This window comes from Thamnophis sirtalis, unplaced genomic scaffold, assembly GCF_051295495.1.
Source record: "Thamnophis sirtalis isolate CommonGarterSnake01/CBP01778 unplaced genomic scaffold, rThaSir2_p1.2 scaffold_6, whole genome shotgun sequence".
In the NCBI taxonomy this organism is placed as follows: domain Eukaryota; kingdom Metazoa; phylum Chordata; class Lepidosauria; order Squamata; family Natricidae; genus Thamnophis; species Thamnophis sirtalis.
In genome coordinates this window covers 27,716,163-27,733,929 of record NW_028261386.1, presented here as the reverse complement: position 1 = coordinate 27,733,929, position 17,767 = coordinate 27,716,163, and the positions used below count along the sequence as shown (strand labels likewise).

General features: G+C 38.9%; 1 pseudogene; it reads right to left on the bottom strand.

Annotated features, from left to right (window-relative positions):
• Positions 1-1,760: 1,760 nt before the first annotated feature.
• Positions 1,761-2,964, bottom strand: LOC148044917 (polyadenylate-binding protein 1 pseudogene; annotated as a pseudogene).
• Between the last annotated feature and the right edge of the window lie 14,803 nt (positions 2,965-17,767).

Genomic DNA, 17,767 nt, shown 5'->3' with positions numbered 1-17,767 from the left:
ACCAAGGGCCAGAGAGCCACCACCACTCATGGGTGACTAAAATGGCCCTCAAAATTCTGTCCAATAGGAGATGGACTATACTCCACTTTAACGGTATTCTTCAGTAACATTGAGGAACTCCACTGGGATCTATGGGCTATGAATGTTGGACAGTCTGAAGATAAGAACTATCCTAGAGGGGAAGGGTGTTATGTATTGAATGTATATAGTTGTGTTACCTGTGCTAAAGTGAACTAACCTTTAGATGACCCTAGCTGTTAAACTGTGCTAAAGTGAAACTAACCTTTGGATCAGATGTGATATTCCGCTGGTTCTGACCAGTTCTGGAGAACCCGTAACAGAAATTATGAGAAGTTAGGAAAACTGGTAAATATCAACTCTGACTGGCCCCAACACTATGTATTCTAGGCCTCCGGAGTCCCAGCTGATTGGGAGGAAATGGGGATTTCCTGGAGTGGGGACGGAATGGAGATTTTATAGTATCCGTCCCCTGCTTTGCCCACCAAGCCATGGCCACATTAACAGTAGTAAAAGTTCTGAATCCCACCACTGCTTTACATGACTCCAGCTGTTTTGGAGGGAAATTCAGAACTTTTGTATTTGGGTGGGTTTTTCTAGTTCTATGATTGGTTAAGGCCCTGTGAGCTTAGAGCATAAATCACAAGCAATTGCCTGCAGTTCTTCAGTTCAATTTTTGAGTCAATAAAAGCTGTTGCAACTATGGTGGTCTGGTTCTTGTCTACTGAAGCTCACTACACAATATGTCCTATGTATGGTATCAAAGACATCTTGCAACCGGACTAAGCTTTTACAGCAGAATTGATGTTGCAATGAAAAACCAGGTGTGTGATTGGCCAACTTCTACGTAAAAAGAAACTTTGAATTTGGACTTAAACAGGATCTATGAGCTGAATTAGCAACTAATTGGCATTTGGGAAATTTGGTTTTTCATGCTCTGGAAGCTTCAGGGAAGCTCTTGAAGCCTCTGGAGGGCCTCTGGGAAGTGGTTTTTGCCTTCCCAGGCTCCTATAAAGCCTCTGGAGCATGGGGAGGGTGAAAAAAGCATGCCTAAAATGGGGGGGAGGGCTGCTTGTGCACACATGCATGCTGGTGTCGTGCGCAAAGCATTATTGATGTGGCATGCCCGCGCATGATCCCCCTGTGCTCCCCCCGCTTTTGGCACGCAAGCTAAATAAAGTTTGCCGTCACTGAGCTAGGAGAATGGGAGAAAAGAAGAAAATTAATAAGAAGTGGAACCTTTGAGAAACCAAGAGAAAATGGTTAAGAGGAGGAGGAAGGGAAAGAAGGGACATATTAGTAGATTAAAGGGAATTGTATTAATATTGTTAATGGTATGTAGTTAATTAAGATATAAGGGAATTATAGTAACATTGTGAATTGTGGATAATTAATTAAGTTAAATGTTCTCTATGTAAAACATGAGGATGTATATTGCTTATATTAAAATCGATCAACAGTTGAAATATGAAATGATAATTTGGTTAACTTTTTTTTTTTTTTTTTAATGTTTAAGGAATTTTTATTAAAGCAAGAATTTTATAATCCAAATTATGGTTCTTTGCTCAGCTATCAATCCTTACTGCTAACTACAACAGTAGTGATATTCTGAGCTTTTCCACAGTAAATTACAAAATTAAAGAAAGGAATGCTTTAAATTTTTTGTACTGTGCTGAAAATTCTTTTCCCCGGGTTTATAAAACATTAATTTGTTTTTTAACTTTTGCTATTTTTTTTTTGGATTTTAAATCAATAGGTAATCTAGGACTAGCAGTTTTGCTAGTCCTGGCATTTGTTGTGTACATAAGCTTCAAAGTTTCCTTTCCTTTTTTTATTTATTTTATATTTTGCAATGTTTTTCTCAATATTTAGTAGTTTTTCCATGTTTAGATTTTTTTCTTCGGTGAAGCGATATAATAATACGTAGTCCTGGGTCTTATTAGACACTTGGAACTCCTGCTGGATTATTAACTGCTTTCTGAGCAGCTTCTTTAGCTTGATGGGCTTGCAGTACGGCTACAGCTTCATCAACCTTCGAACGAAGAGATTCAGGAGACTCAAGCATGTGAAGAAGTTCAGAGTTGTCAATTTCTAGCAACATACCAGTTATTTTACCCGCCAAAGTAGGGTGCATGGCTTGGATAAGAGGGAACAGACGTTCTCCCAACATCTGCTTTTGTTCTTGTGGAGGGGCAGAAGCCAACATGGAAGCAGTCAATGGTTCCTGACCTTGTACATGGACAGCAGGCTGCTGCATAGCAACCTGAGGCTGTGTGTTAAGATGCTGCTGAGGATTGCGAACCCCCGCAGCGTACTTATACTGTGGGACAGTGCGTACAGCTGGAGTGGCTGCAGTGGCTGCTGCTGCTGGACGTGGACCCATGGTCTGTGTTGATGTGTTTGCAACACGCTGTGTTGACATGACTCGTGTAACTTGTGAAGCTGGCCTCATGGTACTAAATGGTGGTCTGGGAGCTGTAGGGCGGATGGCACCTGGCATATTCTGGAAAGGATGAGGTCTGGCACCCTGAGCAGCCCAGCGAGGACTTGGTCTAAGTTGAGTAATCTGGCTAGTAGGATAATAGGCTGCACGGTTTTGTGTCTGCGGGATAGCTGCCATGAAATAACCTGAAGGAGGTGCTGGTTGGTAAGGATTGATAACAGGATTGGGCACTGCTCTCACACTTGCCATTCTCTGCATATATTGGTTGGTGAGGTGAGCCTGGCGTTCCTCTTTACGTTGAGCTAAAGCCACATATAGTGGTTTGGTGGCCACAATTCTACCATTCATTTCTGTTACTGCTTTAGTTGCTTCTTCCGGTGAAGAAAAGCAGACAAACCCAAATCCTTTACTGCGGCCTCCTTCCATCATGACCTTTGCACTAGTTATTGTGCCAAATGGTGAAAATTCTTTGCGCAGACGTTCATCATCAATTCCATCATCTAAATTTGGTTAACTTTGAAGGGGCAATTAGTGATATTGTTTATGTATTAAGAAGAAAATAAGTTTAAGATGAAAAAGAGAATAATATGACTGAAATGGAAAACAGAACTATGATGTAAAATGGAATATGTATATGAGAGGATGTAAAAGAAAAGACCCGGACAACACTTTGTTTACAAAAGATGTCAAAATCCATAATAAAAAATAAAAACCTTGGGAAAAAAGGAAAATTTAGAAAAGGAAATGCTATATGCTGCTTTGATCTGCTAGATAAAGATGGGATATAATTGTAAGAGACACACAGACAAACAAACAATATATATATATATATATATATATATATATATATATATATATATATATATATATATATATATATATATATATATATATATATATAGAGAGAGAGAGAGAGAGAGAGAGAGAGAGAGAGAGAGAGAGAGAGAGAGAGAGAGAGAGAGAGAGAGAGAGAGAGAGAGAGAGAGAGAGAGAGAGAAATCATATGGGTTTCTTCTTTAGAATATTTTAAATAGCTTGCTGAACAAGTCGTTGGTGAATATTTCTTTTCCCTAGAGAAAACCAGGAAAATTATTTCTGTAATTTTCATTCCCAATACATTTGGTAGAGACATTGGAAAGCCTATTTGGGCCTCGAATCAGCAGCTATGATGTCTAAACAAGCAAAACTTTTTAAACAGAGAACCAAAGTGTTATCAAAATATTTTGAATAGGCTAAACATTTAATGGGCTAGGATAGCAATCAACCAGGTTCAGAATCCTCCAGGGATTTCTATGGAAACTTCCATACATTTTCTTTAGCGTTGCTTTCAAAGTAACCTATGGGGCGTCCCAAATGGATTCAGTCTTTATTTAAAGAGTAATTTCTGAAAAGGTTAACCCAAATATTGCTTCCCGTATATACTCGAGTATAGGCTGACCCGAATATAAGCCGAGGCACCTAATTTTACCACAAAAAACTGGAAAAGTTATTGACTCAAGTATAAGCCTAGGGTGGGAAATGCAGCAGCTACCGATAAATTTCAAAAATAAAAATAGATACCAATAGTGCCATTGCCCATTGAATAACATATACAGCCTGCCTGTGCCCATTAAATATACAGTAGCCATTGTAAAAATTTGCTCTGCATAACAAATTATTATCACACAATACCGGTGTATTCAATGAAATACTTCGCTCACCTCATGATGCTGATGTCCCGCTGTGATGATGATGTCCCGCCTCCTATGACACACGGCACAGTGATTCCTATCATTGGATCACTGTACCAGAGGAGGTGGGACATCGCTATGTGGCTGCTTGCCATAACAAGGAAGAGGTGGGACATCGTTGCAGAGCGGCAGGAGGGGGAGGAAGGGGAATCGTAAGATAGCCCTGCATTACATTAGAACGTGAGGAGGGGGGATGGTGCGGTGCACGCTGCGCGGCAAACTGACACAGAGGGAGGGGAAACTCAGGGGCGCTGGGCCATTCACGAGCGTCACCCAGCGACATGGCCCCGCCCCTTTTTCTCCTCCATTTCAGGCAAATTTTTCACTGACTCGAGTATAAGCCGAGGCGTCTTTTTTCAGCTCAAAAAGTGGGCTGAAAAACTAGGCTTATACTTGAGTATATACAGTACATTTTATTTTTAAGTGTTTTGTGTTACCTGTAGTTGTACATGTGTATATTACACTGAATGACTTGGAATTGCAGCATTCTCAAGAATGTTAGCTTGTATGTGACAATATCTGAATGGATGAACCAATGAATATTAATAATCTAAATAAAATTTGTCTTCTCAGTTTCTAGACTTTAAAACTAGAAATGTCCTTCTGTACACTTATAAAATGCTATTGATATAAGAATGATCATTTTCCCCACAGAATTCTGAGATATTAATTATCTCAAATGTTGTAAAATTGTGTCCAACTCAAAGTTAAACAAAAAGTGTGTGAAGCACTTGCAGTATTCAAGGTAACAGATAATGTCCACTTAATCACATGGAAATTATACATTTGTCATGTTATTAATATCAGTGTGGTCAAGTTTTTCTAATTAGTATTTAATGCCAGTTTGATACAGTAAAGGAGTATAATAATTACCAATTTCCAATTGCTTTTATAGAGCTTTAATATACAGATCAACAGGTTAAACCATTATCTTTTTCCAGATTATATATTCAATCAAAATATTTGTATCTAAGGAGAATTACTTGCACTTCTTCCAGCCACCTTATTTCAATACCTTCTTCACAATTCTTCAAACTCTTCTGAAATCTATTTGCAGATAACTGGAAGGCCTATAGACATTTATTTAAACGAAACAAAGATTGAGAGAGAACCATAAGTCAGCAGCAAATCAATTTTGAAAACACTAATATTAATAGACAATGTTCTATAAAAGCCTACATCAGTTTTTTTATTACTATGGGAAATTATGAAGCTGACTGAAAAAAAAATAACATTATATTTAACAAATAAATATATAAAAGGTCATGCTAGAAGAATAAAGGAATCGAAGGAGAAAAACATTCTTTGATGGATTATTTTAAAACAAGTCTATGGGGAAACACACAGGACAACTAAAGAAGGGAGTATAAGAAAATGACTTAACGGGTCAAGAAGGACAAATCTCATCATAATACTTCAAAGTGATTTCAAACTATAAAAAATAATGCTCAACAGGAATGTAAGAAAAAATCAACTAAAAAGCCAATGCAGTTTACCATTAGAGATGTTCTCTGATGGGTTTGGGTAAAAGAAGAATAAATAATAAAAAGGCCCGACTAGTAACCAATGCCAAATCCGGCGAAACAACTGGCCGCTGTGATACAATTGTATAATAATAATAATAATAATAATAATAATAATAATAATAATAATAATAATAATAATAATAATAATAATAATAAAATAAGCAGGGTCGCCGAGAAGGAACATGAAAAAATTGCAAAATACCAGGACTTAAAAATCGAAATTCACAATAATGTGATAAAATCAAGAATGGAGAGTTGGCAGAACAAAGCACTGCATGGTCAATTTCTGGAAAAAATAAAAGATAAAGTGGACAGTGAACAAACTTGGTTTTGGTTAAAAACATGTACATTAAAGAAAGAAACAGAGTCACTAATCCTGGCTGCGCAAGAACAAGCTATCCGCACAAATGCCATTAAGGCCAAAATCAAAAAATCCTCTGATGATGCCAAATGCAGACTTTGCAAAGAAGCTGATGAAACTGTTGATCACATACTCAGCTGCTGTAAAAAAATCGCGCAGACTGATTATAAATTGCGGCACAATTCAGTAGCACAAATGATCCATTGGAATTTGTGCAAAAATTATAATATTAAAACAGCAACAAACTGGTGGGAACATCAGCCTGAAAAAGTCACCGAAAATCAGATGGTCAAGATCTTGTGGGATTTCCGTATACAAACTGACAAAATACTGGCGCATAATACACCAGACATCACACTGGTTGAGAAAAATAAGGTCACAATCATAGACATCGCAATACCAGGTGATAGCAGGGTCGCCGAGAAGGAACATGAAAAAATCGCAAGATACCAGGACTTAAAAATCGAAATTCAACGACTATGGCACAAACCAGCAGTGGTAATTCCAGTGGTAATTGGCACACTGGGTGCTATTCCAAAAGCACTGGAATTACATTTAAAACAGTTAAAAATTGACAAAATCACCATCAGTCAAATGCAAAAAGCCGCACTGCTTGGATCTGCACGCATATTACGAAAATACGTTATGACGTCCTAGGCCCCTGGGTGGGGCCCGACTAGTAACCAATGCCAAATCCGGCGAAACAACTGGCCGCTGTGATACAATTGTACAACAACAACAACAATAATAATAATAATAATAATAATAATAATAATAATAATAATAATAATAATGCCATATTATTATGACAGCAGCTGTTCCTCTATTGCACATGCATCATGACAATAGTGGCATTACATTGCTCTTTGTCATGTTTACTTTGTCACTTGATAAAATCATCAAGTGACACTTCTGTTCTCTAATAGTGTCTAAGGAGGAAATAAAAAAATATTATTAATAGGAGAACAAACTCTTAGAAAAATATGAGAAGAATAAGACATTGTTAATTAATTCATTGTTTGGAATCAAAAAGAGAATTAGGCTGGAGCCATTATGTTTCCACAAGTAGCCAATGTCCAATCACTCTTAAATTTTGTTAATCCTTATCTAGCACCAAAATAGCATTGACATTAGTTGATTAAGTTCTTGTGCATAGGCATGACCACTAAATTAGTTTAATTGAAATTTAACACGTTGCCCTGGCCTGATAGATGAAGATGTAAGTATAGATATAGTTATTGGTTTAGCTATAAGGCTGCCCAGCTAGAGACCAATTCTGGGTGGTTTACATTACTGAGAATAAAAAACAATAATAAAGAGATACTAAGATACTATAAGAGCTGTAGAGCTCCCTACTCTGGAGCCTGGGTTTATAATTAGGTTCTTAAAGTTATCCTCAACACCATTACATCAGAGAGATATGCATCTTAAGAAAAAGAAAAACCCAAAGTGATTTTAGTAGTATTTAAATTAAAAATGTTTCCTGGCAATTAAATTTATTGCATTTGTACTGCTGCAAAGAAGATCAAACATTATTTCTTTAAATATTTTCCTTTGGTTCTTTGTGATTGTTTTAAAATCTTTCCTAACTTGATGTTTCCCTAGTCTTGAATCCTGCAAAAATATTTCTTCAATAAAAATTGTATATAAAAAAACACTTTTGCATTTTTTTCGAGCAGAATAAGAGAGTCAGGTATAGAACGTTGACTTACCATAAACAGCATATTCCACCGTAAGGACACCTGTAGGGACTTCCTGAATAATCACAGCTGTCAAGACAGAAGCCAACGTCTATAGGACAATCAGTTTCAGCAAAGTTAAAATCATCAGTTGCTGCATAAAAAATGGGGGGGAGGGAATACCATTGTTATTTTGGAAACTGTATTTATTTATTATTACTTATTACATTTTATTATTTTCATAAATCTTAATGTTCCATGATTTACATTCATTCTACAAATGATGATGATGATGATGATGATGATGATGATGATGATGATGATGATAATAATAATAATAATAATAATAATAATAATAATAATAACAACAACAACAACAATGAGATTTTATTTTCTTGGACTGCAAGATCAGTTCAGATGGTAACTGCAACTATGAAATTAAAAGACTCTTGTTCCTTGGGAGGAAAGCTATGGCAAATTTAAGCAGCATATTAAGACGATGGACATCACTTTGTCAACAAAGGTTTTGCAGAGTCAAAGCTATAGATTTCCCAGCAGTAATATATGGCTGTTAGAGTTGAATTATAAGGGTGGTAGAGAACCAAACAATTGGTGCTTTCAAATTGTGGTTTTGGAGGAGTCTCTTGGATTGTAAGGAGATCAAATCAGTCAATCCTAAAGGAAATCAACCCTCATTGTTCTTTGGAAGGACAGATACTGAATCTGAAGCTCAAATAATTTGGCCACCAAATGAGAAGAATGGACTAATTGAAAAGATCTCGATGTTGGGAAAGATTGAAGGCAAAAGGAGAAAGAGACAAAAGAGGATGACACATTTAGATAGTGTCATTGACATAATGAACATGAACTTGGGAAAACTCAACTGATATAATGGAAGACCAGTCAACCTGGTGAGCTATAATCAATAGGTTTGGACAAAATTTAGCAACAGGACAACAACAAGAAGAAACATTACTGTAGGCTATATATTTATTTGATTAACTTAAAATAGGATCATCTGAGGGAATGCTTACAACTTCAAGAAACTTCATAATTTGAACAGTACTATCTAACAAGTGTATAGCATGTAGATAAAAATTCAGCTAAGCATTTACCACAAGCATTTCAGATTTTTGAGTTAATTTTTTGTGTGTGAATCAAAAACCTATCAAGTGAAGCTAGCAGACAAAAAAAAATGATGAATTAAAAAAAAGATTATTTTATTTATTGATTGGATTTATGTGTCACCATCTCATCTAGAAGTGACTCTTTGAATATTGAATTTAAAATAACTTAATAAACTAAGATAGAATTAGGGAAACAGTGATATGCTGCAAAAAAAAATCCTCAGTATTGTTTACCATTACCATTCACCATATAATTCATATAATTCATATCTTAATTCCTATAATGTGTGCTACCAGCTATATTTCATGTTTCCATCATTTCTGCAACTGCTTTAGTTTCCCCATTAAATTCTGAGGCTGGAACTAATCTCTTGAAGCTATTCCATCAGAAAGTGAAGGCCCTTAGAGAAGCTAGAGAATTTAAGAGAGGTTTTCAACTAGCTGATATTGAAGAATTTCAGAATTACCTGGTGGGGGAGGGAATTAGAAGCAGATAAACCTTTCATGGGGGGAGAAAACTGGGGAAATCAAGAGGCAAATTTCAGATTTACTGAAAAAAAGCATATGTTAAGCAACATAGCATTTTAATAGTAGATCAACTTATGTAAATGTAAATTTGTTTAGGGGGGTGTCATATAAACATGTCTTGTTTAATAATACCATGAATTCTCTTAGCAGTTTGCCCATTTTTTAAAAAAATATATTTTTCTTTCTCTCCCAGCATACCTGAGGGACACATAATAAATAACATAAAATAATATTTTGTCAGTGTAACTTCAGACATTCATTTTGAAAGACTTGCAGATGAGTCTTCCCATAAGTTTAATAATGTTTAATAATACAAGTTTCCCTCCTTTTCAGGAGATATCAATGTTTTATTCTAATGGATTGGGCACATCCAATAAATCAGGTCCATTTTGTCATGAAGCAGAACAAATATTTGTTTGGAGACCAGCTTTAAGATTAAAGTCTGAAGATACACTCACAAAATAAGATATTATTTTCTCTTATTTATTATGTATCCAAAAGTATCTCTCTCAGATACGATGGAAGAAAAAGAAAAATATTTTTTTTAAATGGCAAACTATTAAGACAAGGCATGGCATTATTATAGAAGACATGCTGGAAAATTTATTATAGAATTTATTATTATAGAAGTCAGGCTGGAGAATTTAAAAGAGGTTGAAAAGGAAATACTAGGTGATTTTTGAAGAATTTCAAAAGATGATATGATCCCTCTGCACATTTCTTGTTGGAAAAGTAGGGTGGGAAGAAACTTCTTAACATTGTAGATTGAAATACCCTTTACGGTTTTTGACTGGTGGTCAATACCAAAAATAAAATATGTAAAGAATCATTGTGAAAAGTATTTGCGATTAGTCTCAAGTATACTTTTCCTCTAGACCATCTGGGTCATTTTAGCTTCTCTCCTTACCTGCTTGGTGGGAAAACATGAAGATGGCAACAAGGAGGAGAAGAGCCTTCATGGCTAAAGCTCAGAGCAACCAGTTCAAGAGGCAGGAGTCTCCAAGTCAGGTCAAGTGGTACTGGGCAGTTCTTTGCAGAGGCTATTTATGAAGCTTTAAGGAGCACAAGGGTCAAAGGTGGCTTAATTTTTGGCAACCTGGAGGAATGACATGTGGAAGCCAGCAGGAATTCTAGGAAAGGAAGGAAGATAGTAGCCAGTTAAAAATATTTTTAGGCTAATCAGATGTGTAATTTAGCGTAGCTAAAGCAGTTATTGTTTATTTTGATTTTCCCCTCTCTGTCAGCCGCAAGAGGGAGCATCAGTACAAAGAGCATAAGAACATGAAAACTGCTCAGTTACCAGGAATAATTATAATCTAATTTTAATAGTTTTAATGTTGAAAAGGTAATATCAATTTTATGCAGGACCTTGGTGAGTCCTAGAGACTTTTTTTAAAAAAAGGCATAATACAGTATTAATAGAGAATTTCTATTAATAATAGAGAATAGAATAAAAATCTCTATTTTTATTCTTTTTAAAAAAAACATTCTTTCTACTTTTAAATCAATTTTTAACTTTTAACTTTTAAATTTAAAAAGTTTTAATTTTACTACTTGAGAGGTTCATCTTTTACTCCAGCTTTTACTCCAGTTTTTTACTCCAGGTAGTAAAGCTCTCATTAGTGAATGAGAAGAAAGTTTTCTCTACTAAGCAACAAAACTAGCTACCCATGGCTGCGACAACACCCAGACAACCTAAGACAGAAGAGTTTTTTCAGATAATGGACACTGCAAACTCTCTATCTCAAAGTGATAAAACAGACCAAGACTGGTCTCCTACTTGGAACCACGGGGTGGCATCTCCCAGGGGAAAGAAAACAAAGACGGCACAGTGCTCACCAAGCAGTAAGGAAGGTGGAACTGGATTGCAGGGGCATCAGAGAATCGATGGATACTGTCAGCTTCCATCAACTATGGGTCATGCATCCTCCCCCCTTCCCCGGCTGGACAGCTGTGAGGTTTTGGCACTGTTTGGGGATTTTTCCCCGGAATGGGATCGGCAGGCATAACTTGAAGAGAGTCATTTGGGAGGCCTGCTGGGAGGCTCACAAATCCCTCTGCGTATTCGGAAGACAAATGACTCAGCAACTTTAAGTGAGTCAGCTCCATGCGGGATAAGGGATTAAAAATTCCAAATTTAATTCCACCGCTTTTTTGTGGCCCTGCCCCAATGGAGGCCCTGAAAAGAATTGGGGAAGAAACTGGGCAGCAGATAAGGAAAAGGAGCAGATCTCCCATTGACTTGGCTTTTCAACCTTTCTTGAAGCAATCTAAGATTGAGGACTTTGTTTTGGCTCGGTCTTCTGGTCGGGGAGCTTCTGAGAGTACTGCTCCCTGAGCTGAGAATGAAGACTTACCTGAAACTGCGGCCCCTTACCACCCCTTGCATGAGCCTACCCTTGTAGAACTTTTGGCTCAGCAATGTTTTCTGATTGCAGAAACTACAGTGAACATTCAGCTCCAGCTTGATAGAATAGTAAGTGCTTTAAACTACTTAGTCTCCTGGACTACCAGTGGGTGTTCTGGGATAATCGCTCGGCAGTCGGTGGCGGCGACAGGGTGTTCCCTGCCAAATCCCAGGAAAAGCTTTAATAAAAGCACTCGCCAACGAAATCCTGGTCAACGAAATTCTACCAACAGACTGAATTCCGCATCCTATCACGCAAATAGTCGCCTGGTCTTACAGCCAAAACAGGTGGCCCTCGTCATTAATCCCATTAACGGCAATTTACCTTACTGGAGTTCAATACAGCTGGAGAGGGATCCTCTATTAAAGTTATTGGGACTAAAAGCTGATGATTTGAAGAAGGTCGAACTTTTACCCTCCCCTGAATACTGCACCAGAGTGCTACTTAGTTTCAATAATTCTAACATTCCAAAACTACTGTTCAGAAGAGGATCCTGGTTAAGATCCTTTGGCATTTTGCCAAGAAGAGTCTTCAAAGATATATCGATTAAGCCACTTTTGAGTAATCGACAACTTGTGAGTGGCAGGAGATTTATTGCCCCCAAAAGATCCTTAATGGCATATATTAATGAGCCAACTTTAAATGCTATTCAGGATATTGCACCATGTATTAGCTATATACCTACTTCTGCAAAACCCTCAGCTGGCATTCTCTCAGACGGTAGGCTAACTGCTCCTCCTACCACTGGCCAAATCAGCCCCTCGCAGCAGGTAACAACTTACCAGGAAACTTCCCTTGATTTGATCACTTGGGAAGAGGTGGCCCCAAAACAAGCGACATTAGCTCAGGGCACCCAAGGTCTTGGTAGATGGGTCCCAGGTCAATGTCTCTGGGATTCCACCTATCTATGGGACTGATCTGTGTCAGGATGGCTTTTGGAACCAGGAGGAGATGCAGCTCTTTGGCTCCTTAAATGCGCTTCCTCATTCGGAAAGAGTCAAAATCACAAAGCCTCTGGATGCAGTTAAGTTCAAGCTTTGGAGTCTATCACTCTCTGACAAGGATTCCTTTGGACTTCAGGGAGCTTATACTGATTTACCAGCGGAAACTCCATTGGCATTTTCTCCAAAATGTTTAATTTGTAAATTTGGAGATGCAGGGCTAACTCAAACCCCGCTTGATGATACTGCCGAATACCTTCCAGCTAAGCAACCAGTCAATGCCACAAGTACGAACTGGAGTGCGCTTAGAGTCTTACAGCCCCATGAGCAAGGCTCGCCTCCCCTCTCTTTCCCCTGCTTTTGCCTCCCATGAGGATGACCCTGCCATCTAATAATAGATGTATTTTTTTGGATCCGAAGGGTGCTCTGGAAAAAGTAACCACACAGAATGAGTAGTAAACCTGGTTACCCCCCCCCCCCCCACCGCATACTCAAGTGCCTTTCGTGGAACATTGCAGGCTGGTATTGCAGAATTTGCTAACTATATCCATTCATCCAATGTGATCCTGGTGGTATGGCAGAATTTGCTAACTATATCCATTCATCCAATGAGGAGACCTGGGCTTGTGATAAGATATCCTTTTCAGGGTTTACAGCCATTTTGTTGGCCGCTATTAGGCAATCTATGGCAGGGAGGCCTAAGGGTGGTCTAGCTTGTTTGGTCTCTACTTCTTTGAAAGTGGAGACAGTGGAACTACCCCCCTGTGGCTCTTTAGCTGCAGCACTTTTAATTAAGAAAGGTCGCAGCAAAATTTTAGTCTATCTTCCCCAGACAAGGAGGCAAGCCAATATCAAGGCTCAATGGGGCATGCTGGAGAACTATATTATTTGTATGAAACTAAATTCCCAGCATTGTACATCCTTATAGGGGGTGACTTTAATGCCTGTCTGGGAGCTCAAGTCCCCCCAGTGATAGGGGCACTCTACCCCCAAGAAACCCTCCAGGCCATAGTCCGTAGTTTTCAATCTTGCACTGCTGCATTTGTTTAGAGCAGAATAAGAGATATAAGCATATAATGTTGACATACCATGTACAGCAAACCAGACCACAAGCACAGTCTCCTGATTGTACACCAGGAAATGGACATGATACAGGAGGCACCACTTTGGAAACAAGCAATGTTATCAGGGTCACTTTGGCCAATTACTGCATAAAAAATGGGGGAGAAATACAATTGGCATTTTAGAATCTGTATTTATTTATTATTACTAATTATATTTTATTATTTTCATAGACATTACATGTTTCATGATTTACATTCATTTTATAAATAATAAGAAGAAACCCAAGATATTAGAAACACTACTTGAACACTGTTGGCATTGACAAAATCCCTAACAGTCAATAGTTATAGTAGAAGGCAACCTTACTTGGAACATCATAAATATTTTGATAAAACCTTTAATAATATCAAACAACAATATCTGCCTATCCCCCATTCATTGGGAAGGACTTGATAGGCAGATAAAAGTGCCAAATCTGGTCTAAACATTTGGCTGACTATCCAACAAACCTATAATAATAAGATATTGATGTGGTGTTGGTAATATACTAGGAAGTGATGTGAGAGATTTTCAAGCCCATTCTCACCTATGGAAATTGGATGGCTACATAGAAACTGCTAGTGGAGATGACAGTATATCGGCTCAGCTATTTAAGATCCTAAAAGATTATGCTGTTAAAGTGCTGCACTCCAGCACTCCAGTATTGCAGTAAATTTGGAATAGTTAACAATGGGCATAGGATTGGAAAAGGTCAGTGTACATTCCTATCTCAAAGAAGGACAGTGTCAAAGAGTATTCAAACTAGAATGCAACAGTGCTCCTTTGACAAGCTAGCGAGGTCCCGCTAAAATTCTATATGCTAAAGTTCAGCAACAAGTGAACTAAACTAACTACTTATCAGAAGTATAAATTGAGTTTGAAGAGCAGAAAAACTAGAGATTAAATTACTAACACTCACTGGATTATGGATATCCACTTGATTACACTAAAGCCTTTGATTGTATGGATTGCAAACGTGTGGCAAGTTCTTAAAAAGACAGAAGTGCCACATGACCTTACCTAACTCCTGGGAAACCTATATGGAGGTCAAGAAGCAACACTTAGAACTGGACATGCACCAATCAATTGGTTCAAAATAGGGAAAGGAGTACTAAAAGGCTATGTATTGTGAACCTGTATATTTAACTTATATGCAAAGTACACAATGCAAAATGCTCACAAACCAGAATTCAAATTGCCAAGAGAGATATCATCAATATCACATATGCAGATGATCCTACACTAATGGCAGAAAATCAAGAGGGTAATGAGGGTGAAAGAGGAAAGTGCAAAAGTTGGCTTGAAACTAATATTAAAAGCTAAGGTCATAGCATCCGCTTCCATTACCTCCTGGAAAGCAAGTAGAAGGGGAAGAAATGGAAACATTCCATTCTTTCAAAAATCATTACCTCTTATCAGCTGCTTGAGGAGAAGTCTTCCTCATAATTGTTCAGTGAGACATAATTAGGAACCAAATGAATGTTTTGAAATATATGAGCTGTGGAATTGGTGGGAACAATTACTCTTCTCCTAACCACTCTTGTTCAGAAGCCTGTGTTCCTACTTGCTCCATTGAGATGTTATGCTGAACCCATTTGGATGGGCTATTAGACCTGCAGATCACTGAGGAGATGATAAGTGTTTTGGATGCTTGCTGCAATTAAAAGCTACAACCAATATGACTAGGAGATGTTTTCTGAGAAGGTTTCCAAGCCACAATCTTCCTACACTAATCCTTGAAAAAAAATTCTGAAGGAATCTGTAGTCTCCAACACAATAGACTACTTCTAAAGCTAAAATCTTATGGCAACTCTTGACACCTGCATAACTGCATGGCTGTCTTCCTGTCAAACAGGCAACAATCGACCATGGTATCCTTCTGCGACGACTGCGGGAGATAGGGGTGGGCGGCACTGTTTTGCAGTGGTTCTCCTCCTATCTCTCGGACAGGTCGCAGTCGGTGTTGGTAGGGGGGCAGAGATCGTCCCTGAGGCCCCTAACTTATGGGGTGCCGCAGTGGTCGGTCCTATCCCCCCTACTATTTAACATTTACATGAAACCGCTGGGCGAGATCATCCGAAGGCACGGGATAAAATACCACCAATATGCGGACGATACACAGTTGTATCTGTCTGCCCCGTGCCAACTCAATGAAGCGGTGGACGTGATGAACCGGGGTCTAGAAGCCGTTAAAGACTGGATGAGAGCAAACAAGCTGATACTCAACCCAGACAAGACCGAGTGGCTGTTGTGTTTCCCTCCCAAAAATTTGATCAACATACCATCACTCAGGCTGGGGGGACAAAACTTACACCCCTCAGAAAGGGCCCGCAACTTGGGAGTCCTCCTGGATCCACAGCTGACTTTTGATCACCATCTCTCAGCTGTGACCAGGGGGGCATTTGCCCAGGTTCGCCTGGTGCGCCAGTTGCGGCCCTACCTGAATCGGGAGGCCCTCACAACAGTCACTCGAGCCCTTGTGATCTCCAGGCTGGAATACTGTAATGTGCTCTACATGGGGCTGCCCTTGAAGAGCATCCGGAGACTTCAGCTAGTCCAGAATGCGGCCGCGCGAGTGATCGTGGGCGCACCACGGTTCGCCCACATAACACCGATACTCCGTGAGCTGCACTGGCTACCTGTCGATCTCCGGGTGCACTTCAAGGCTCTACTCACCACCTATAAAGCGCTCCATGGTAGTGGATCTGGCTATTTGAGAGACCGCCTTCTGCCAATTACCTCCCTGCATCCCATCAGATCGCATAGAGTTGGCCTCCTCCGTATTCCATCCGCCAGTCAGTGCCGACTGGCAACTACTCAGAGGAGAGCCTTCTCTGTTGCGGCTCCGACACTATGGAACAATCTCCCCATGGAGATTCGTACCCTCACCACCGTCCAGGCCTTCCGCACAGCCCTCAAGAACTGGCTAGCCCGTCAGGCCTGGGGATAAGTTTACTTTTGCCCCTCCCGAATGCTGAGTGAATGTTGAGTTTTACTATTTAACTTACTTTTGTGCACATTTCTTTTTGTATTGTCCTACACTCCCTTTCCTTTTTGACTGTAAGCCTCCCTGAGTCCCCTCAGGGAAAAGGGCGGCCTATAAATGTCTAATTAAAAAAAAAAAGTGGTCAAAATAGAGAGCGCTCTATCAAATCCTGCACCTGTTAATAGCGGTGCCCACCAAGGCAACGTTTTAGCACCAACACTCTTTATACTTTACATAAATTACCTTTGGAACCATATTGCAAGCAATTGTGTTCTCTTGATATACGTAAAACTATTTAACACCACTGATGATGACACTACCCTTCAAAAAGACCTTGACTATATGTCAGAATGGTCAACAATTGGCAACTTCAAATCTCAACCAACAAATGCTCTGTCTTACACATTGGCAAAAAAAATCAGAACACAAAATACAAGCTGGGTTGACACAACCTTGTAGATGACTCTCACTCTGTCAAGGACCGTGGAGTACTCACATCTAATGATCTAAACCCCAGAGCTCATTGTAATAGCATTGCCAAAAAGGCATTAAGAGTTCTTAACCTAATCTTGTATAGGTTCTTTTCTGGTAATATTGTACTGCTGACCAGAGCATACAAAACATTTGCTAGACTAATTCTTGAATACAGCTCATCTGTCTGGAACCTGCATTGCATATTGGACATTAATACAATTGAGTGAGTTCCTCTGGAATGAAATGCATTTTAAGCCAATGAATGATCATCATCTTCTAGGCTCTTATCTGAATTTGAGTCATGCCTGTCTCAATTCTTAAGTGGGCATTTGAAGTTCCTTTGAGTGCAGGTACGATGGCTCACAGGAATTTGGTTTGTATGGTTTCTAGCGAATCTATCGTACAAAAAATGGGTTTATGAAGTGATATGAGCTCAATCAGG